General features: G+C 46.1%; 1 protein-coding gene and 1 long non-coding RNA gene across 16 annotated transcripts in view; one reads left to right on the plus strand and one right to left on the minus strand.

Moving 5' to 3' along the window:
- The window catches only part of LOC109280498 (uncharacterized), a 112,843-nt gene extending 103,060 nt beyond the window's left edge, over positions 1 to 9,783 (minus strand). The window contains exon 1 of the long non-coding RNA XR_009460137.1: positions 9,637 to 9,783. This is a non-coding gene — a long non-coding RNA (uncharacterized LOC109280498). The remainder of the gene's footprint in view (positions 1 to 9,636) is intronic.
- GPHN (gephyrin) overlaps positions 1 to 24,131 on the plus strand; it is a 631,726-nt gene that overhangs the window by 580,183 nt on the left and 27,412 nt on the right. The gene's annotated exons all lie outside the window — the stretch shown is intronic.

The raw sequence follows: 24,131 nt of genomic DNA on the forward strand, positions 1-24,131 counted from the left end.
GCTGTTTCATGACCTCATGCTCTTCCTAGTTCCATTAGTGTTTTGAGTCTCCCTATTGCCTTCAAAATCAAGCCACTTCAGCAGGGACAGGCCAAGATTCAGTGTAGTGAAGTTATTTGCATTTAAATGGGTGGGAGGACTTATCTGATCCCAAAAGCATATTCTGCGTGGAATAGCTCCAGGACAGGGATCATAGTTTTTTTACAAAGAAAGTCCAAGATGACTGACTTTCAATACAATTAAGGTATTTCATCCTAGAGTCCCGAATTGAGTCTGTAAGATTCATTCAAAATAAATGTTTATCAGTCAATGGCTAGAAGCCATCGCATCAAGTGTTACTGGATTTTTATGATCCAAGGTCAAACAGTACTATGAAAGAAAGTTTTTAACCTTGTCAAGTTCTCTTCTCACTTATTACACAGGTAATCCACAGCTGTGTAGATTTAGTCTGGACAACTCTTGGTACACGAGAGATAGTTGCAAAGATCTTTGCCTAAGGGTGGATCCCCTCTAGAGTGGTTACAGACCTCTGGACTCCAAAGCAAGGTCTGCAGAAAGTCTGACATGCTTTTTCCAGTTCTTTTCCATACATGTATTCCATTCTGGGTATAGGTACGCCCATGTACACCCTAAGAGAAGAGGTGTTTGGCTAGTAGCATCCATTCAGTCTGCATGGCTACACTGAGAATTCTCTTGTCTTGGATCAAAGGTAGAAAGGGCAGTGCAAAACCAAATACAACTTAGATTCTTCTTGCTGCCCATTGCTTGAAACGGAGCATAAGGGGCCAGATCCTATTCCACCCTGTCCAAGTCCCTGAAAATCCACCAACTTTTGTAATATAGTGTCATCTTACCTGGAAGACTGAGTCACAATAAAGCAGTGATTCTCAGGTGTACATCTCTAGCAGAGAACATGTCACCCATTGTCCTGCCTGATCAACAGGTGGTGCTGTTCGCCCTGGATTTAGGACCCAGATGCCTTGTTCTGGGGGGAGGGGGACCCACCATGATCTTTCCATTTGATAACAGGCAAATTTATTGATACCAATATCAATATTGTTTCAATATCAAAATTTATTGATACCAATATCAATACCAATATTGTTAGTGATAACAATAAAAAAAATACAATCAAGCAATTCTATAGCTACCAATTCTAGGGCTGTCGTCAGAGCCAAAGTACATCTGGCCAGGACACAGTCTTCACTCTGAGGCTCTCTTAGGTGTCAGATGTCAATATATCAGCAGCCTGGAGTTGGGATGCTGAGACCCATACTCCCCCTCCAGTGGGGTGGATGAGATGGGCTGGTGGTGTGCCCTCTGTCCAGGGTGGCCTCAGGAACCCCTCCCAGGGGACGAGGACAGAAATAGGGAGATGGAGAAGGACAGGGAGGGACATGGGCTCTTGTTACTCTCAAGTCTCTGCTTCTTCCTTCCTGATGACTCTTGAACCATGGCTATCACTGATTGGTCTCTTTCTGTGTTAGTCACACCCTCTATTTTACATTCTGTCAGCATATTCCAAGCTCATGGGAGAAATTTAATGCTTATTTCATCTTTGTCTCTGATCCCTTCAAAACAGTCTAATCTGGATTACAATAGGAGTTTTTAAGAATTTATGAAAAGAGCAGAAGACTCTTTTCCAGTCCTACATGTTAATCTGCTAACATCCATACTAAAATGAGTTGCTCTTCCAATCAGCAAGACCCTTTTAGAACCTTCCAAAAATATATGGCAGATTTTAGCTACCTTCACTCTAACATCTGAAAAGGCTGACAAAAGTAGTATATGCCTTCTGAAGTGACCAAGTATTTATATTCCCATGTGATGCCAGACTCTCTTGTAGCTGCTGCAGATGAAAAGAGCAGGTAATACCATTTTAAAAATGACTCAAGCCAGAAAGAATCTGAAACAATTAGACCTGTTTAGTCATGAAAATTACTCATCTGCATTCTTACAGTGTAGAATATGTAATTATCAGGTATTTGTAGTGTGCTATGGTTTCTCAACTACAACAGGTTCATGGAGTTTAATGACAGTTTGTCTCAAGAACACAGGGGGCAGTTTCAGTCATTAATCACAAAAGACTGTTTAATAGCCAGAACTTATTTACATGCTTCCCTGAATGATACAAATAGTCTTTCATTTTCCATGGCCACTTCAGCTGCAAGGCACTTGTCTCCAGACATCAGAAATATCTAGAGAGGTCCAATCTATAATGAGGAATGACCTGTTTGAGGACCACAAATTTTCTTGTGAGGAAGGAGATGAAGCCCTCTCTATCGTGAGAATCATAAAGAAATAGGGCTGGAAGAGACTTCCATAGGTCATCTAGTCCAATCCCATGCCTGAGGGAGGATCATTCCTATCCAAACTATCCTATACAAATCAGCTAACCTATTAGCAAAACTTAAGCTATTAGCAAAACTACACAGTCAGTCCTCACACAACCACAAGACGTAACACACTAATTTGCCAAAGGTAAAGTAGAGGGACCACAGTGACCAATGTCCTGCTGCTAGAAAAATTGTTAAAATGTGCTTAAGAGAACCCAGGGAAAAGGGCCATGCCCCCTGCTACAGAGAAAGGCAAAAGCCCCCAAAGTCTGTACCAGTCACTGGCTATCTCAAAGGCTTTGTCTAGACTAGGATTTTGAAGGTGTTTAAAGAAATGTTGCCTCTTCTAAATAAGACAAATATGCTTTTAATAACTGTTTAGTCCAAGGTCAAATACCAGCCTAGATTGCTTATGTGTGTATGTATATATGTGTCTAAAATACTGGGGTGACAGCAAGGTGATGCTGGAGCATTCTAATTAGAACGTGAAGCAGACTTGATTAATCGAGTCTTAATCCACTAATCGAGTCTGCTCCAACACATTCTAATAAGAGCATGAGCAAGCACATTTATAGGAAGCCTATTTTTTCTTTGCTGGGGCATCATTCTTATCATAAATGGTGTTCAACTTACAGTGTCTTGGAAGCTTTGTTTTGATACAGCTAAAAGAACTGACTGGATATTTCAGAGGGCAGCATGTATGTATAGTAGGGCTGTGCAAAGCTTTGGTCCCTGATTCGATTCAGCGGAGATTCGGCCCAATTCAGTGGCTAAATCTCTGAATCCGAACCAAATCAGGAGACCCTTTAATCTCTCCAAATTGAATCAGAACCCTCCAAATCAATATGGAAAGATTCGGCGATTTGGCCATAGACACAGCATTAAATGTTTTTTCTACATACCTCAAGGTACCAGGCGTCTCCTGAAAGCTGCGAAGGTAGGGCAGATGGAGTGTCCCACGGGAGCGTGGGGGGGTCCCCAGCGCGCTCAGCAGCAGACCTGGAAGTGGACCAGAAGCATTTCTGGGCCTGGGGGGGCACCAAGGGTCCCCCTGGAGCTGATTGCCAAGCTGGGGGGCGGGAGGTGTCACCTGAGCGCTCCCCAGCGGACCTGAAGTACTTCCAGTCCACTTCTGGGTTCACCACCAAGCACACAAGGGACCCCCATACTCCTGTAAAACACTCCATCTGCCCCACCATCGCAGCATTCATGAGCCACACCTGGTACCTCAAGGAATGTAGAAAAAAAAATATTTAAAGCTGTGTCTATGGCCAAATCACTGATTCTCTGAATCAGTATTAAGTCTTCGGATTTGGCTGAATTGAAAATCGGGGACGGTGATCCAAATCAACTAATCGAATCACTGTCTCCGATTCGGGCCGAATCCAAATTGAATACAACCCGTTTCGCACACACCTAATGCATAGCAGAGTGTTGCATACAATATCCATGAGGGGGTATAGTTTCATATACGTCATTGTATTCTGTTCTTTTTACATTCAGGGGTCAGAATTCTTTAGAGGGAGAGATTTTTGACAGGCCTTAGGCTTGCTGGTTGCAGTGGATTTGTGAGGCTCCAGGTGAGCTCAGCTTGGCCACCTGGGATGCCAGCTTTCGGGTTGAAAAAACCCTTTGTCAGGCTGAGGAAGCACCTGCAGTTGGGGGCGGGGAGCGGTGTGTGTGCGCTGTTCCTGGATGGAAGGAACAGTAAAGAAGCCAGAGGCTGGCATGTAAAGCAGGCAAGAAAGCCAGTCAGTGAAAATGGAAAAGGAGGTGTCAGGGGGTGAGAGACAGGCTGGGATGGGAGGGGAAGGGGGATGTAGCAGTGCAGGTAAAAGTGGAGAGGTATTTGGGGAGTCAGATGTCTGGCAGGTTGTAATGTGTCAGAATTTCACTGTCTATATTGAGTCCATGAGTTTCTGTACCTACTACCTAGGAGGCTGATGAAAAGTGGTTTGTAAATTCCCTTTCAGGATCAGGCCTGAGAGACTAGAGACAGAGTGGTTCTTTTTGTGAGGAATGTGCCCCCACAGGTAGTTGTGTATTCTTGTCTTCGATAGATTCTGATGTGCAGTTTGTGGGGGTACTGGAGATTGTTGGCAGGTTTGGTGTTTTGAGCTGTAGGAAGTTGGCTCCTGGTGATGAGGTTAGGTTAGCAAGGTTTGGTGTTTGTTTGAATTTACAAATCACTTTTCAGAGCTGGGCCTATGAACTTCATTTCATCAACCTCCTAGGTACTGAAAGTCATGGACTCAATATAGACATTGGATTTATGACACACTACAACCTGCCAGACATCTGACTCCCCAGGTACCTCTCCACTTTTACCTGCACTGCTACATCCCCCTTCCTCCTACCCCCATCCTGTTCCTCACCCCCTGACACCTCCATTTCCATTTTCACTGACTGGCTTTCTTGCCTGCACTGCACGCCAGCCTCTGGCTTCTTTACTATTCCTTCCATCCAGGAACAGCACACACACACACCAACTGCAGGTGTTTCCTCAGCATAACAAAGGGTTTTTCAACCCGAAAGCTTGCTAAGATATATTTCTGTAACTAACTATTCAGTTGGTCTGCTAAAACATACCAGATTAGATTGACCCAAAGGAAAGGATCTCACCTGCCAGTGCCACATTCTTAGACCAACACCCCTAGCACCTGACCAAAAGCAAACAGGGCCCTGGGCACATCTAAGCCCCAGGGCTGGGGCTGGCAGGGAGAGTTCTCTGGCAGCTGCTGGAGAAGAAGCTCCTGCAGGAAGGGAAAGAAAGGCTGTAGACTGTGAGAGTTTGACTGTCTGAGATGCTGCTGGTGCTACTATGCTGCTTACTAAGTTATTACCTGTTGTCATTTAAAGTGGTGGACCACACTGAGGCTGTAGGGGAGGAGGAGGCCTCATCAGGGCACACTACTATGTCATGTAGAGGCCCCAGCACCAGTGAGGGTGCACCTTAACACACACACAGGCACACAGTCACACAATGAGGATGCGCCTTAACACAAACGCTGGAGAAGAAGCTCCTGCAGGAGAGAAAAGAAAGACTCTCATACAGTTTGGCTGCCTGAGATGCTGCTGATGCTACTGTGCTGCTTACTAAGTTATTGCCAGGGATCCGGGTTTTCCATTTCCCACGGAAAAATGGAGAAAACCACGGATTTCCCCTTTTAGCAGAGAAATCTGCAGATTCTCCATTTTTGCAAAGAGCTCTTGCAGGCTCCAGCCTGCAAGAGCCAATTGTAGAAAGGGTGGGAAACTCCCAGCTCTGGCTGGAGGGAGAGGGAGAGGGGGGAGGGCAGAGCCTGAGCCTTTGAGGCAACCAAGGCTGGGCTCAGGCTCAGACTCACCCTTCGCCCCTGGAGCACAGAGGTAAGCGGGGCTATGGGGCATGGCTGGGGAAGATGGGGAGTGAGGGAACGGGGGGGGGTGCTGCTGGCCCCAGGCAGCACACCACAGGTGGGAGCAGGGCCAGGAGGTGAGGGCAGGGGTGCCCCTCTGCAGGGGGGCTTAGCAGGCAAGCGATGCAGGGTCAAGTGTGGTGGTGCCCGCCATGTGCAGGCCTCACACATGCCGGCCGGTCACCTGCCCAGGGGAGGGGGAGAGGGAGGCTGGCATGTGACTGGAGCACAGCTCTGTGGCGGGCTCTACAGCTGCGGCAAGGGATGGAGGCATGGGGGGGACAGGGGCTCGCACATGGTAGCCACTGCCACTTACCTTGAGGGCCAAGATGGCAGTGACAGCCGCTGCCTACAAAAACTCCCACTGCCACCACAGAGCTGTTTCCAGAGCTGTGCAGCCGGCTGCTGGGCGGCAGCAGCAGCATGGTAGTGGCTGGGTGGCACACAGCCATCCCCACCACTACACCGCGCCATGCCGCTGCCTGCACAGCTCTAGGCACACCTCCGTAGTGGTAGCAGGAGGTTTTGTAGGCAGCGGCAGTCACCGCTGGCATGGGTGGCCACTGCTGCTTACCTGGAGGGCCACCCATGCCAGCAGTGATTGCCACTGCATACAAAACTTCCCGCTGCTGCCGCAGAGCCATGCCCGGAGCTGTGTAGCCAGCGGCAGCAGCACAGGGTGGTGATGCGGATCGGAATGGCTGCGTACCACCCGGCCACTACCAGCTTGCGCCACTGCCACTGGCTGCACAGCTCTGGGCATAGCTCCGCGGCAGCAGCAGGAGGTTTTGTAGGCAGCAGCAGTCACCGCTGGCACGGGCAGCCCCACAGGTAATCAGCAGCAGCCACCCATGCCAGCGGTGACTGCCGCTGCCTACAAAACCTCCCATTGCTGCCATGGAGCTGTGCTCGGAGCTGTGTGGCTGGCAGCAGTGGCATGGCGCAGCACGGGATGGTGGTGGGGATGGGTGCAGGTTGCCCAGCCACTACCACGCAGACACTGCCACCCAGCAGCCAACCACACAGCTCCAGGCACAGCTCTGAGGTGGCAGTGGGAGGTTTTGTAGGCAGCGGCTGTCACCATAGTCACGGCCCTCCAGATAAGCAGCAGCAGCCGCCAGGTGTGAGCCCCCCCCACACCCTCATCCCTCACCACAGCTGCAGAGTCAGCCATGGAGCTGTGCTCCGGCCACATGCCAGCCTCTCTCTCCCCCTTCCCTGGGCAGGCGGCTGGGCGGCATGAATGCGACTCACACATGGTGGGCACCACCACACTGTAACCCGCATTGCTTGCCTGCAAAGACCCCCTGCAGAGGGGCACCCTTGCCCTCACCTCCTGGCCATGCTCCCAGCTGTGGTGTGCTGCCTGGGGCTGGCAGCACCCTCCACTCCCTCAGCCCCCAACCATCATCCCCGGCCCTGCCCCACAACCCCCAAGCCCCACTTACCTCTAGGATCCAGGGGCAAAGGGCATGGCTCTATGGTGGCAGCGTTTGCCCGCAAAACCCCCCCAGCCTGCATGCAGCCGCCACCACCCCACACTGCCACGGAGCTGTGCAGCTGGTTGTGGGGCATGCTGCTGCATGCAAGCCCCCATTTCACCCCCCCAGCCAGGCAGCAAGTATGTGACCCGCACACGCTGGTTGCCACTGCGCTGCCACTGTCATGCTCTGCACCACTTTCTCACAAAGCCGTTCAGGTGGCTGTGGTAGCGCAGGATGCAGTGGCAGAGTCGTGGTGGTGGCCTCTGTGTGCAAACCTCCTGTCTGGCCAGCCGGCACACGTGTGTCCCACAAACTGGCACCCCTGCCCTCCCCCGCAGCCTTGCTCCTGGGAGTGGGCCCAGGGGCACACTCCCTCCCTTCTTGATCTTGTCAGCAGCCTCAGGTGCAATTTCCCAGAAACCCTTGCACCTATCTCCTTGAAACCTGGCAGGCTTCATGGCCTCAGCAGAGGCTACCATGCCTGCAGTTTTCACCTGGCTGTGCCATACACACACGACACGAGTTTTGTTTGTCAGCAGCTTGAGGTGCAGCTTCCCAGAAACCCCTGCACCTATCTCCTTGAAACTTAGTAGGCCTTGTGGCCTCAGCAGGAGCTACCATCCCTGCAAGTTTTATCTGAATCAAGCAAGAACTGACAAAGTTATAGGCAGTCTCGTGCTTCCCCATTATAGCCTATGGGTGAAACGAAATAGCAAAACAGTTTCAGTAAAAAAAAAAAACAAAAAAAAACAGAACAGCTGTTTCAAAATGAAACAAAACTTGAAACAAAACACTGCTCCGTTGAAATGGAAGTCAAAACAGAACGGTGCTGTTTTGTACGGCCCTAACATTTAGGTGCACTTTGGAAATGACTTTGTCTATTAATCACATCGCAGTGGTCCACTCAAAATTGGACCTAGAGCTTCCTCTTAAGAGTTTTGCCTCTTAATCTGTATTATCCCAGACCTAACCTCTCCCCACTTCCAACAAGTCTGGAAAGAAGCAAAGGGATTTTGTTTGTTTGGGTTGTGTTTTGTTTTGCACTTGGTGGGGTGGAGGTTGTGAAGAATAAAACTGGTTTGGGAAGCAGAGCACAGACTGACACACAGGTTAAGTAACCTGCTTATAGCCTAGCATACAAAATTCAAAATAGCAACACATGAAACATGGCCACCTATAAATAAAGTCATAGAGATATGAAATTAAAGAGAAAAACCAGCCTGGAGAATTCAGTTTGGCTGACTCCAGGGTGGCTAAAAGCCACGTTTACCTTCATTCTATTCCTCAACACATGGAAACTATATTTTTTGGGGGAACAGGAATTTCAAAACTTGCTATGAGACAAAGACAGAATGGGAGGAAATTTCTGAAGAACAAGCCCAAACCGTAACAAAACCCGTAAGGCAAGAATTCTTCCAGCTCTGTTTGTGTCCTCGTTAGAAGTTTACTTTTCAGTACTTTGCCCATATGAAGATAGGGTAAAAAAGGTCTAACAACTGCATTTCCTTGCTCCTGTTCTATGAAATGATGATCTCATTCTGTAGCAAACAGTTTTAAAAAATTTCCTTCTTTGTCTTGAGTAGCTGAACCTCTTTAAATTGATTACTGTTTTGCATGTGTCCATGCCTATGTGTATCTGTTGCTTTAAAACTGCCTTTTTGTGGCCTTCTTTGTACCTTCTTCTTCAAAGCTACATAAAAAAGAGCCAGCTTAGCTCTGGGGAATCTTTATAGAATAAGACCCTGTCACAAAGGGGTTTGGTGACATCATCACCCTCCATTTTTAGCCATTCTCTTCCTAGAGGGTATAACCAGTTGTAACAGGGTGTCATCCTTAGCTGCATTTGGAAATGCCTGGGGGCATCCCAGAGTCCCTTTATATTTGAGTTTTCTTCTGGGAAGACTTCCCTTCCACTCTCCTGCCACATCTTGATGTTTCTTTGGTTCCCAAAGAGGAGGCTGCCCCCGGGCTTCCCAGATATGGTCTATGCTCACAAACACCTGGAGGTAATGCGCTTCTGCCTCAAGGGCTATTTGCACAACTCCAACCTCCCCTTATCATGCCCCATTCCTCACAGGTGTCATTTGCATCTTCTGCTCACTCTGGGGTCTCAGCCAACGCAGCTTCTGCCCCTTTTTTATGTAGCTAAGCCATCCAGCTCAGATCCACTATGTTGGGCCCAGCTTTGAGGCACTAGCTTCAATCAATATGACTCTCATCTCCATGCTATCTAGCTCCTAAAGTTGCACCCCTACAGCACTAGGCTCTCTGGACCCTGAAGCTGTGTCTCTGCAGGCACTAATGAAGCCTCCACCTCCTCTACAACCTCAGCCACAAACCATTAAACTTCAACATAAACACTAAGCTCCTGGGCTACAACAAAGCAAAAAGAATAATAGAGGCAATTAGCCTGCTTACCCCTGGCTCCACATCCCTGGATCACTCAGCCAGGTACTCTCACTGGCAGGGCTGCTTCACAGTTTCTTGGAGTCTTCAGGAGTACACTCTCAACCACAACCTGGGTTAGCCACCCTCTCCCCTGGCTGGCTCAGCTCAAAGGCTTATATAGCCCTGACCTGAACTCCCACACAGTCATGTGACCACTCCCCCAGTCAGCTGATCAGCCTGCAGGGCTACCCTTTAACCCCTGCTGTCCTGGCAAGCTATGCTCAGAAGACTCTGGTGTTAAAGAGGACGCTCTGCTTCTTAGTAACAGGGCTAGGGTTCCCTGTTACACCATCCTTAGACTCATCCAAGGATTTTAGTTTAGGGATGGACCTCTGAATCTTGGCTATGGCATAGTACCTAAAGAGTTTGTTTGCTTGTCTTTAGGTCTTAATTATATCCCATTCACTTGAGTAAATTGTCTCATCATGGGTTATTTCTTGACTTCTTCCCTTATCATTTTATTCTGTACCATTTGTGTGATGTTAGTTACTTCCATCTGTATTTTTATTATGTGACCATATAGATTCATAATGGAAGGAGAGGGAATTTGTTCAGAATTTCATAAAATTTACATAAGATGAGCCTTGTTGAAATGCTAAAAAAATGCTCAGAGTAGTCAGAAATTCATGGGCAGCCTGACTTCAATTTACTTTGTGTGATGAATCAGCATATAGGTTTTTCACATTAGAAGTGATTTTTCCACACGGATGTGACTCTCTTTTATGACACATTGACATAAAGCTCCAAAGTGACATGTAAGCCTTTTAAAACTCATCCTTGTTTTTATGACAACATCACTTTGTGATATCCCTAAAATAAAAGCTTTAAGAGAGCCTCTTCTGTGTTCTGGAAGGAATACCATGCCCTGACTCATCCAAGGATTTTAGTCTGCTTGAACGTTACACTTGCCAGGAAAAGAGAGATCTAAACCTTTGTAGCTGTATGGGCTCCATGTAATGACCAGACTGTTAATTCAGAAACATAGAGACTGTTCAGTTGAGGGAGGAGGTATGTGTCCCTCTGCCTCAGTTTCTAAGGCACCTCTCATTTTGATGTATGTATCTCCCCTGTCTATTCCATGACATCAAGGGCACAGACAGAAGACAGCAGCAAAACCTTAGGACCAAATCCTAATCTGCCTCTAAACTGCAATTCTGGCAGCTTTGGGCATTTTATACAAAATGTGCAACAACTGCTAAATCACAAAGACATTTATGTTGTTATACAAAAAGCAGCCGTAACTCCTGTTGAAGCTGGCCTAGTGTGTCCCTGTGAGGAGGACACTGGCCTAAGATAGAGACTTAGGTTCTGACCCCTACTCCCAGGTTGTGCCCCCAATGTGTTTTTTTTACATTTTGCATTGGATAATCAGTTAATAAAATGCAGGGAGTGGGAATCAGAATTCAGGGCTTCCCCCAAAACAAGTGCCCTCCTCATTGGCCCCATGACTGTTTCCTCTTTTGGCTTTCCAGTGGGCTGGCTGTCCTATCTAACTTATGGCCAAGTGACTAGGACACATTGTTGGGAAGTAGATGTGGGTCCAACCCCCCTTCCTCATCCCAGCTGAAAGAACAGAAGACAACTATATACTTTCCTATAGGATTAGGATCAACAAAGATTGGCCACTGTCAAAACAGGAGAGTTGCACTTCTTTGCAGGGTGAGCTACACTTGGTCCCTGAGGACACATCAGGTGCTTCACTGAGAGACCAGGAGACCTATGCATCTCCCTGGGTGTATGCAGATGGCCCTCCTACAGTGAGAGGCATACTTTTTGTGCTACCCACAGAAAAGGTTTGGAAGTGGATTAGATATTGGGCCTTAGTGCCTTGTCTACAGTAAATAGGAGTCCAATGTCTGCTTTAGATTAAATTAAACAGGTATTCCAAGTAAAATGATATTTATGAGTATGATGCTTAAAAGAAAATCTGTTAGACTTAATAGTAAGACAGCAGTTCAAGTGCTAAGATTTTGACCAGATTTTATTTCTAGATCTGGTCAAACATGTTGTTATAGATTTCAGTCATAGGCTAAGGCCCTGGCAAACATTTTAAAATGGCACAACTGGGATTGGAGGAAGTTTATGCACCATCCTAAAAAGTGCACCCAGCAGGTTCCACACTCCATGCTGTCCAGGGCTGGATCTGACAGTCAGTTGATTATTGAGTGACCCTGAAATAGCCCCAGGATCACCCAGCTCCACTCACATTTTTCAGAAGTTCTAGGACCGCAAGATTCTGGGATCTGGGAGCATCCCACCCATTCTTGGGTTCCTGTGCCCTGGGACATCTAAAAGCTACGTGATCAAACTGGCTTCCTGAAACCTGGCATTTTACAGGAAAGGCTTCTGGACTTGGGGGTTGCCAGGGTCCTAGCAGGAGGAACCCCTCAACTCCCCCTACCAAAAAGCCTTGCAACCAAGAGGCAGTACCAGCCTCTTCCCAAGGGGAGGAAGAGGCTGAGGTGGACTAGACAGAAAACTGGGGGGACTGAGCTATACATCTTCTGGCCAAACATACTTATTCATTTTTTTAACCATGCCCACTTAAGGCTCCGTGCCTCTGCAGGCTGTGGGCAGTATCGGGGCAGGCTCAACTGCACAGGGTGGGTGGCAGCAGCCTGGGGAGAGGCAGGGGGCTTGGACAGGGGTGGCACTAGGAGGGATGGCTATGGGGGGGCTAAGGCAAATTTTGGGGTGGTTACAGACTCCCCAAACCCCCCAGCATAGCAAGCCTGAGCCCACTATCTTAGAAGTCCCAGTGCCAACCACCTTCCATATGCAGATGTTAACAATCAACTGATTGTCAGCATTGGCAGACAGGTGGCTGGTGAGGCTCAGAGGAGGGAGCAGTGCACTTTAGGATGCTGGAGGACCTAGCAAAGACTTGTTACCCAGTGTGTGATGTAACACACATACAAATGAAAAATTGATCCAAACCTGCTACAAAAATGCTCTATACCAGGGGGGTTAACCTATGGTCTGTGGGCCAAATGCAGCCCGTAGAGCCATCACATATGGCCTGTGAAGCCTCTGGAAATTTGGCAGTGAGGGAGTGCCATTAATATGGCCACCATCCCCACTACCAAATCCTTAAATCCCAAGTCCTGCATACCTGGTGAGAGCCAAGCCATGGCCCCTTCCCCTGCAGGGCTGGGTCACATCCCCTTCCACCTCCCCACCCCCCTCCATGGGCCAGGACATGCCTCGTTTTCCTGTTGGGGCCAGGCCACACCCCCTCCCTTTTGCAGTCCACATGCCAAGCCATGCTCCATTTTCCCTATGGGGCTAGGTTAGTGCTGGGTCATGTCCCCTTTTCCCATTAGGGCCAGACCATGTCCTTTTCCTCCCTGTGAACCAGGACACACCCTCTTTTCCCTGCAGGGCTGGTTTGGAGCCAGGTCATATCCCCTTCCTCCACCCTCCATGGGCCAGACCAGGCCACCTTTTTCCCGTGGGGCTGGGTTGGGGCCAGGTCATGCCCCCTTTTCTTGTTGGGGCCAAGCCATGCCCCCCCACAGAACCAGGCCACACCCCCTTTTCTCGGTGGGGGGGCAGCCTGGGACTGGACCACATCCCCTTTTCCCCATGGGGCTGGGTCATGTCCCTCCCTCCCCCCCACAGAGACAAGCTGCCCCACTGCACCCCTCAGTGTGGCCAGATGGTGACCATGGTGCCAGCTCCTGGCACTGGATTGGGACCACCATCTGGCTCACAGTCAGATCAGGCACTGCCCATCCAGCCTGCATGGGAAAAAGGTTGAGTAGCACTTTTCAAGCAACATCCTTGTGGCTGGTTGGCCATATTTATCATGCATGTCTAAATTTATTGTCCAATTAACCAATTACTTGCACAATAAATGTAACATGTTTTATAGGCCAAAGGGTCTAGGAATACTAGTCACAACAATCATGTCATTTCCTTCTTACAGAGCATACAAAAAATAACCTCTAAACAGAGAGTAGCTGACTGACAAATGAAAAACTGTCCTAGCCAATAATGACGTGAAAACTTCCACTGATAGATAATTCAAGCAAAAGAGGGAAGAAGGAAAAAATACTTGGTATAAACTAGGTTTTCTAATTGTAGCGTAAAATTTCTAGTGTCTGAAATTTAGAATTTATCATATAAATCAAAATAAAACTTACTCCCTTTCTCACAGAGATCATACAAACCCATCTCTGACTAGTGAATTCTCTACTTTTTCCTGAGCTAATATAGATTACCCCTGCTGACAAAAGGAAAACAGGATTCTGCCAAGGTTGCTAAGTGAAATGAGAAGAATAATGTACATGAAACTTTAAGTCTGTATTTTTGGAAGCTTTGGGGGATCCACAACCTTTACTGTTCACTCATTGCAATTTCTGCATAGAACAACAGGAAATAATTTATACATTTTTGTATATTTACATGTCTTTACCAATTCATCTTCACAACAAACATGGGAAACAGCTAAATACTATCAATATTAGGCCTTAAAGAAGTGTGAATCTCTCTTCCTCACTCAAAGTTTGAGACAGACTCAGTATTAACATTTAGGACTCCTTCACTTCCAGTCTTTTGCTTATTTTTCCTAAGCACACTATATCAAAATCTGAAAAACTTAAAGAGCAGCTATGCTCTGAAAAGTGACTCAAAAAAGAACTATTACAATTCTATATTTGTTGCTTCCTAATAACTCCTTATTAGATTTGTAAACTTCAGAATAAAAGGCTATTTTTCTAGTGCTCTTTTGTCTTTTCTTCTCTCTCCTTTTTACTGAAGCTCTAGTTGTCATTTCCATACACTTTTATCAGTCATAGCTAATTTTGACTAAGTTGCACTCAGCCATATCATGGTGAATTTGACCCTCTGCCACAGTCAAGTTTAAATCTTTATAAAATGATCATAAGGTAAAAAATACAATGATAAGAAACTAAACCAGATCACCATTTATCAGGCTCCATGGCATTTCTGTGCCACTGTCTGTTGTCTGGGAGCATTTGGCACTGATTATATTTCTTTTTCTCTAGCCAAGCCTCACTGTATGGCATCTATCCCATCTTCTTGCATGAGTGCTCTGGAAGAGCACCAACTTTGACACCACATGTAGTCTCAACTTCACTGGTGAGCTGTCATCTTTCTTCGTGTCGGCAACTTCTTTGATGCTGATTATTGCTTTGCATCATTTAATCATCAGTGATGCTATTCCCATCTAACCACAATTGTAGACATTTCCCTTGAGAGCTGAAAACTAGAGGTGCACCGATACATCGGTCCGATATCAGATTGGCACTGATATAAAGAAAGTTGACTGTATTGAAAATTAACCTGATGTGGCTGATAATGTGGCCAATAAATAGCCCGTACATGCATGTAGCTGCAGCACAGCATGTGGGTGGTGGGGAGTGCAGCCCAGCAGCTTGGAGAGCTGCATGCAGCTGGTAAGTTTGTTGTAGTGGAAGGGGAGGAGGAAGGGAAGAGGCACGGGGGGGGCGGAGAGTTGCAGATCAAGGCCCCCGTGGTGAAGGAGGGAGTGGGGCTGGGAGCAGGCACTGCACAACCAGGGTGGGGGACGGAGCCAGGGCTCATTTGGGGGGCCTGAGGGAGGGTGGCTTCCAGCACTGCACATATCCCAGGAGGGCATAAAGGGCGTGTGCCCCTGGATCTGCACGAGGCGGGGTAGGCTGCTGCTGCAAGTTGGGACTGGGGCTGCACCAGCTCTTCCCGGTGGGGGCTGGGCCAGGCTGTGCTTGGAGCAGGGCAGGCAGCAGTGGTGTTAGGAAGGGGGTTGGAGGGGTACGGCAAATTTTGGGGTAGCTGCAGCCCCCCCACTCCCAGCGCCACCACTACCCACCCCAAGCACAGCCTGGCCCAGCCCCAGCCCACAGCTGCAGCCCGCCCCGCCCCCACGTAGATCCAGGGGGTGCGTGGCCCCCCCGTGCTGTCCCAGGGTGCACGCAGCAGTGGGAGCCGCTCCCCATGCTCCCCAGATGAGCTATGGCTCCCCACCCCAGCTGGGCAGCGCCTAACCCAGCCCCTGCCTCAGCCCCAGTCTTACTCCCTCCCTCACCACAGGGGCCTCAATCTGCCCCCCTCCCACTCCTTCCCTTCCCCCTCCCCTTCCACCATAACAGACTTACCAGCCAGACACTTCTTCATGCTGCCGGGATGCATATCGGAAATCGGATCAGTATTGGCCAACATGCCTCCTTGAAAATTGATATCAGCCCAAAAATTCTCTATCGGTGCACCCCTACTGAAAACATTTAAGTGCATCCATGTGGCAAAGGACTAAAAAGACCTTAAAACTCTTAGTTGTGAAAATGCAGTCAGCTTTCTGGAAGAACCAAGGGACCTGCTTGCAAAAATTGTGTTGGAATCCACCAGCTTCATTGTCCTCAGCAACCTCAGTACACTATTAGTAACCTCAGTACTTTGTAGTTAATGGAAACTTTGAGATTCTGTCAAGCTCAGTCAGCATTCTTCCATTCAGCTGGACATACTCTGGACCTGATGGGCAACTTAGAAAGGAACATGGCCGGGGAGTCTGACCACACTTTCATCCTGGCATAGATCAAGCCCTTAGAGAATTCAAGAATTTCCTCATTTTCAAAAAGTTCTAGGAGAGCAAGTCACTCAGCAGCAAAGCTAAAGCACTCACCATTTGGTCTGATAGCACCTCTCCCTGGTGACTATTGCCAATGAAAGTATTTGCTTGAGCTTCCCACACTGACCAAAATTTCACAGGCAAACTTGCACAGATGGAAATGCAGAGATAGGCAGTTAGAATCTAAAATAGCACAGAAACAGAACAAAATAGATCTGTCATCAGCAGCATAATGACTGCTTACAGAATTGTGCCATTGCAGTAGAACAGTGATTCTCTACCCAGGTGCCACAAGATCCTTCCAGAGGTGCCACAGGCTGCCATGCAGTGTCAGCATTGTTAGATTTGCAAACATGATTCACAAGATAAACTCAGGGATTTCAAATAGGAATCCATAGCATTGAAAACACTCTGACCTGATGTGGTTTTTCTAAGTTCCTTGCAATAGAAGAATTGTTCTATTATTTTTCTGTAGTCAAAAACATGAGAAAACTAAGAGCTCGCATTTTCTGAAGGGTGCCTTAAGTCTGAAAAGCTTGAGAACCACTGCAGTAGAGGCGTTTCTACTCCTACATAAGGAACCTTCTACTCTTACACCATCACTGCCATCTTGGCCATTGCTCTCACCCCTTCTCATTCTGCAACAAAAATGAATGGGTGCCAGCTCAAACAGTTCATAAGGGCAGGAGAATAAAATAAATGCCCATTCAAACACAGAGAAAATAAATAAAGGAATTAAGATCTTATGCATGTTGTTCCAGGAGCAGTAACTGAAATCTTTGTTGGGCCCATGGATGTAGATATGAAACTGTATTGTCTGGGAAACAGTATTCCTGTTAATATCAGTTAGGAAAGTGGTAGAAGATAGTAGAGGCTAGGCCTTTCAGCTTCTGTCTGACAAAAGGTGAAAACTATACAAAGCCTCCTCTTATCTAATTAGCCACAGATAGCATCATCATTCCAGCCTTACTCAGATACTGGCCTATATTCTCAGGACAAAACTGCACCATTTTGAACAGATCCAAAAATAGGAAATACCACCAGTACAGTGAAGAAGCGTTGTCAGAACATTATGAAATAGAATTGTAAAACAGAAATAATTTAAGATTAACTGAAAGAAGACATATGTATGCTTCTATATACACATCAGAGTGAATAGACTTCAGTGTTAGGAAAATATATTACCCAAAAATACAACATTCCCATTAACATTTAAAAAAGCTCTGTCATTGGAGAAGCTGTTTCACTGGCCAAATTAGATATGGCAACTGTTCATTTTGAAAATTACTGATATGCAGAACATTCTTCACAGTCATGGCAACATAATACTAAAGTGGGTGAGAGATACAATCTTTATGCCCAGTTACATCTATACATTGATTTTGCAATCTGTAAATGTGAGAAGAAAAATCATAGCTAAACACACCATGGGCAAAATCCTTATTCAGCCCTTACCCAAACCAAAATCTTTATAACCTTCAGAACTTGATCCTGTGAAAACAATATCTTGTCCCAGGCTGAAGTTCTGTCAGCATATATTTCCACCCTTATCTTACTTCCATTAAGATGCTTTTTAACTTATTGAACTGGAAGGTTGCAGCCCCAGGAATTCATAACTGGGGGAATTCTTAACAGGGTCTAATGGAGAACCAGCAGAGCCAATCCTTACTTCTTCTCCTTGTAATCTCCCAAATAGATGGTAGATGTGGATGCTGAGGAGATGTGGCCAGAATATACCACAAATTGGCGCTCTCCAGATGGCACAGGGTGTTCTGAAGCACGTATCCAGATGGTGTACTTTAAAGCAGCAGCCCCCAAGTCACTTTGATCTGCGTTTGGACTGATGTACAGCTAACACCAGCACATCAGCAGCCAGCTTTCTATCTCTGCTTTGACCAAGACTGTGCCAAAGCCCTGTATCTCTAATTTCTCTGATTTGATAGGGGGAAAAATAATTCTTTCAACCTGATTTGCTTTCAAGTACAGTATTTGGAGGCCAAAAAGATTCTAGCATTCTGGTTCTGTATACACAAACTGGCACTTCTGTATGTATCTGCAGTTCTTATTTTGCATGTAAATGTGCTTCTCTCTTCATCTCCCTCTGCATCTTTCTCTCTTTTCCTTTTCCTCTCTTTCACTCATATTTACGAGGCACCTATCACCATAAATTCAAGATGAGGGATGTATGCACACACAAATTTTACAGACTAACTAAATCAGAGGTGTATAGCGTAAACTTTTGTAAGCAGAGGGCTTTCTTCAGATGCTGTGAAGGGACTGCAAGAGGCAGACCTGCTAAATAGAAAGCAGTGATTAGAATACAAAAGGTAGGGAAGGGGGGAGGAAAAAGGAGGAGGCAGTGCTAAGAGAGGCAAGGTGGGTAGGAGACAGAAAAACAAAGTAGTTAACCCATTGAGGGACACTGGGTTTATAAAAGCTAATCCAGGTAATGGGATAAGAATCTGTAGTCCCTATTTAGACCATACTGAACACAATCCAGTCTGTGGATGATTGCTTGTTCTGCAATTTCCCTTTGTATTCTGATCACTGCTTTCTATTTAGAAGCTCTGCTTCCTGCAGTCCTTTCACAGTATCTGAAACCTTCTGCTTATAAAAGCTTATGCTACACAGCTCTGACTTAGTCTATAAAGGTGTAAATCCACTCGTCTTCTGCCTAACTTCAGATTAACATGGCTGACTACCTCTCTCGAATTTCAGAGGTACAGTTTTCTGAAAAAGCCTCCTCAATGTCTTGAAAATGAATTTATAAAGCCTTTGTTGAAGCAATACAGAGTACAGATGTCACAAGTGGTTTCATTAGTCATGTAGTCGTAATAGCTGTATCTGCCAATATGTTAACAAAAAGGACAGGAAGTGACTGTCAGATAATGAGAGGTTCATTTGAATGAATGAGACCAGCACAGGAGAGAATTCTATGGAAATGGTCCAGGAAATCTATAATGAACTATGGATTTTGTACTGTGACAGCACCTTGATAATTCAATCCCAGGTAAATGCTTTCAGTTCCATTTTGCAGACACCACTGATCATATTGCAGAATGGTAGGTGATGGTGCATTCTGTGTGTGTTATTACTTATTTTTCAGATTAAGTGACATAACTGGATGATCTGACTGCACGTGTTTCAAACTGCTGATATAATGGGTTGTCACAGAAGGGGTTGCCTTCTTTAATAAATAAGTTACTGTAAAATCTCTCATAAGTAAGCACTCAGCAAAAGAATCAGCAAAATACGAGTTGTTTTAGCAGAGGCTGATCTCTGAGGGTCAGACAAAAATTGTACTGTAAATCTGAAGATACTTTAAGGTGATCCCTTCAAACCCTGAGGTACTTCCTGAAAGAGGATGCTTTGGTACAGGGTTAATTGTAGTTGTTTTATTATCAGAATAAACAAAAACCTTTTGCACTTGTGCTGCTGAGGTTAGCATGAGGTTGGCTAAGGTTAGCATGGCTTTCCAGTTCAAATTATTGAGCTCCTGTTTACTTCTCTGGCTCACAGACAGCTCAGTAATCAGTTGGTTCACAAATGCTAGTATGGGTATTCCACTTACTGACCTGGAGGGTCAGAAAATTCCCATGATCATGCAAAGGGATCCCCTTTTAGTAAAAACCCATCCTCCAAGCCTTTTGCAAACTGACAAACTCAAATGGCAAGTCTGCTGCAATGTCATGCATCAGCTTGCTGGATTTTGTATTGCACGTTGCTGCTGCCAATTTACAACGCCTACCCACCATCTCCTCACTAGAGCATACTACACAGTCTGCTCCAGAGAACAGAGAGGATGGGCAGGAAAATGAGACAGCAAAATTGGTGTCGTGCTTGTCAAATTGGCACCGTTAGCAGAGAATACCAAGACAGATTTAACAGCACACTGACTCTTTAAGCAAAGCGCAGTGTCTGCAGTCCCAGAAATGTGTGCACAAAGCACATCCCTGCTTCTTAGTGCAGACACGATTTGCTGAAAGTGAGGATTTGTAATTATCTAGGGGAAGTTTGGATCTCTGCTTAATTAGCTACATGCACAGCTTTATAAATTGTACATTTTCCTTACAGAGCAAATATTCTTATCAGTTCTATCTACAGTAGAAACAAGGTTGGAAGTAGCTGTAAGACACAGGGTATGATTTATGAATCAATGTTAGCAATACCTTATCCTTTTGTGTGTGTCAGAAGGGCTAAATTACTTTCTCTTGAGGAATGAAAAATGAGTGTGCAGACCACCAGGGGACAGTGAGTATCTTAGTTACCTGGAATGAGACTTTTCTGTGAAAATCCCCCTTAGGTGTAAGCTGTTGATCTAGTCCCACTGGTCATAGTATCAGAATATCTTTCACCATTGTCTCAACAAGAGAAATCTGTAAGAATGGCATTTTCCTCAAACATATACAATCATTTGTCATGCCAGATCAGACTAGTAGTCCATCAAATCCAGTATCCTACATGTAGCATTGGCCAGTATTCAGATTAAGTCCAAAACCTCCAGTTCCTACTTGCCCAAAAATGCAGTGCTCTAAGTTGTTCTTCCTGAACTTCTCAATTACTAGTCCTTTACCTTTGAGAATGAGCTTGATTATCCCATTAATGCATAGCTACAAGTTATATTTTCCCTGCTCTTTTAGAATGTGAGTACTTTCCATATCATCCTTCTCTGTCCCCATCAGTCTAGAATGAAGTGGTACAGCAGAAAAGATGAGGAGTAAAAATTAACAGCTGTTGTCCGGCTGTGCAATAAATCTTTTTTTTTAAATGCCATTCAAATGCTGAAGCCAGAGAAACATGTTTGGTGCTGTGTTGTTTGGAAAGTACCACGGCATTCCCTCCCCTCTCCCCCCAACCCTCCTAGGAAACATACTGTATACATTGTAAAGCAAATGAAATTTAATCCTCAAATAGAGTGCTCACCAAAAGTTAATAAAACAGACTTGGGCTGCCAATCAAAAGTAAAGCTGTGATATAAGGTGAGCATGGTGCTTAATCAAAAGGACCCTCCAAAGAAAAGGGATAAAATATTGAGTGAGTTATATCTCTTCATAATAAAGCCCAGCCACTGAAATTACACCGGCACGGTTCGTAGTTGACACTAAGCAGCAAGGAAGTGCATGATCTATGCCTCAGGGTAGGCTGACGATCCAGGTGGACCTAGACAGATTAGTTAGATGGGCGGACCAGAACCAGATACTGTTCAACACTGAGAAGTGTAAAGTGCTCCATCTGGGGAGGAAAAATCCGCAACAAGCTCACAGGCTTGGTGGTGCTACACTAGCTAGCACCATGTCTGAAAGGGACCTGTGGGTCATAACTGACCATAAAATTAATATGAGCCACCAGTGTGGTGCTACAGTTAACAGAGCAACCAATATGCTGGCATGCATCTACCGATGCATCTCAAGCAAAACTAAGGAAGTTATTCTCCCGCTCTACTTGGCATTGGTGAGGCCGCAGCTGGAGTACTGCATCCAGTTCTGGGTGCCACACTTCAAGAAGGGTGTGGAAAAGCTTGAGAGAGTCCAGAGAAGAGCCATTTATGTGATTTAGAGACCTGAAGAGCAAGCCATACAAACAAAGGCTGACAGATATAGGTCTGTTCAGCCTAGAAAAGAGAAGACTTTGGGGGGATTTGGTGGCAGCTTACAAATATATCAGAGGTGGGCATCAGGGGCCAGGCAAACAACTATTCACCAAAGCGCCCCAGGAGAAAACCAGGAGCAACAGTCATAAACTCCTAGAAGAAGGTTTCAGACTGGATATCAGGAAAAACTTTTTCATTGTTCATGTGTCCAGACTCTGGAATAAACTCCAAGTAGGGGTGGTACAGGCATCTACTCTGGAGATCTTTAAAAGGAGATTGGACGCACACCTTGCTGCAGTTATTTGACTCAAGCAGTCTTTCCTGCCCAGAGTAGGGGGGCTGGACTCAATGATCTCACAAGGTCCCTTCCAGCCCTAAACTTCTGTGAACTAAACTTCTGTGAATCTGTGAAATCTTTCTGTTTCTTAAAATAATAAATCACATAGCATCTGTGATTCTAAATGAACCTAAAGCATTTTGAAAACATCTAAAAAGAATTTGCCACAATGTTGCATAAAGATTCCAATGACACAAAATTTGGATGTCCCACCTTACTCAAATGACAAAGCCAAAGCGATGTTATGTGCATCATCTCAAATGAGCATTAATGAAATCCTTACATCTTTTTATACAGACAGGAACTTCTCACGTCACAAACTTTTCCAATTGGTTTAATGCAGTACTGAATTACTCAAGTTTTATCCTGGCAGAACGCCATTAAAATGAATAGTGTTATGTCATCATAAAACTGCTGTAATACAGCTGTGAATTAGGCCCTCAGTTGGCTTTATTTTGTATTTTTCTTCATCAGTAAATTATATATTTCTGTTGATTTGTAAATAAAAAGAACTAAAAGAGTTCCTACTCCATTGCTCCAGGTGTCCTTGGCTGTTATGAATCCAAAGCAAAGTTTTTCCCCTGTTCAACATGGGAGGGGCAGGCAGGGGGAAGGCTTTATATTGGGTTTGAGTACTGACCCAGGGCAGGTGGCTGCTGCGGTTCTATCCCAGCCTCAACACCAGCCACAGCCACAGCCTGGCTGGGACCAGGGCCAGAGCTGCTGTTCCTGTTGATGCCGCTACTGCTGCCGTCACGTGGCCAAGCCTGGAGTATAAGGGACCAGTTTTGTCTAGTGGTTAGGCCACTGAGGGAAGGCAGGAGCCAAGGGCATAATCTAAAACACAAGCTAAATCTGGATTTGGGAGCCATTACTAGATCCAAGGCAGGATACTCTGGGGAAGAATGCAAAACACAGGCTAAGTCAAGGTTCAAGAGGATGAGACAGAGTTACCAGATCCAGAGGGAAATCTAGGGGCAGATTCCAAAACATAGGCAAGTCAGGGTCTGGAAATTAGATGCCACATTCCCAGATCAACAGGAAAACTGCAAGTTGGAGTCCAAGAACAGAGTCAAGCAAGTTCAGGAACCAGGAAAGCCAGACAGCACGGGAACAGAGAGGCTTTTCCAAAGCAGATCTTAATCAGAACTATTGGACCACTAGGCAATTAGCCCAGGTGGAGCCATCTGTTAGGGCATGTTATGGTGTGCTGGTGCTGGGGCGAGAGCCTGGTCAGGGCTGAGGCTGGAGCCACTGTATGCTTGGTAGGCCTGTGCAAAGTGGAAAGTATTCGCTGCAGATTTGGTGACTTGGAGGGACAGTGATTCAGTATGGTGATTCGAATCACTGTCCTGATTCAATTCGGCTGAATCCAAAGATATTTGGTGCTGAATCTTATTTGGCCATAGACTGTATAGGCAGGCACTAGGCAGTGCTAGTGGGAGCAGCTGGGGGAGCAGCTGGACGAGCCCCAGCTTGAGTCGGCAGCCCTGGGAGAAAATCTTAGATAGAACAGTATTGGGCCAAGTTATCCAACCCTGTGCCTGGCTGCACATGAATGTTTCCTGAGCAGCAGCTACACATACACCTCTGCAAGGGAAGCTGGCAATCTGCCCTCCCTCAACACAAACAATTTCAGTCAGGAATGAACTCAATACTTCCCCATCAGCCTCCAGAAGTTAGCAAAGACCTGCATAGGTTGTTGACTAATCAAGCTGCCTAGACCCAAAACAAGCTGTTAATCAAAACTTTACAGAGGTTGTCATGGAGGCATTTGCCTCCCACACAGCCATAGCATAAGGCCTTAATTTTTTTTTTTTATTATAGTCAGTTGACTAGATCCTGCAAGGCAGTACCAGCACTCTGTTCTGTATGTGGTTTGCAACAAATAGAAGCGGGAGGGAAGACAATGTGACCTGTTGGACTAAAGCCTAGGGAGAGGATGCCTGAAA

Source organism: Alligator mississippiensis, chromosome 2 (genome assembly GCF_030867095.1).
Source record: "Alligator mississippiensis isolate rAllMis1 chromosome 2, rAllMis1, whole genome shotgun sequence".
NCBI classification, from domain to species: Eukaryota; Metazoa; Chordata; order Crocodylia; family Alligatoridae; genus Alligator; species Alligator mississippiensis.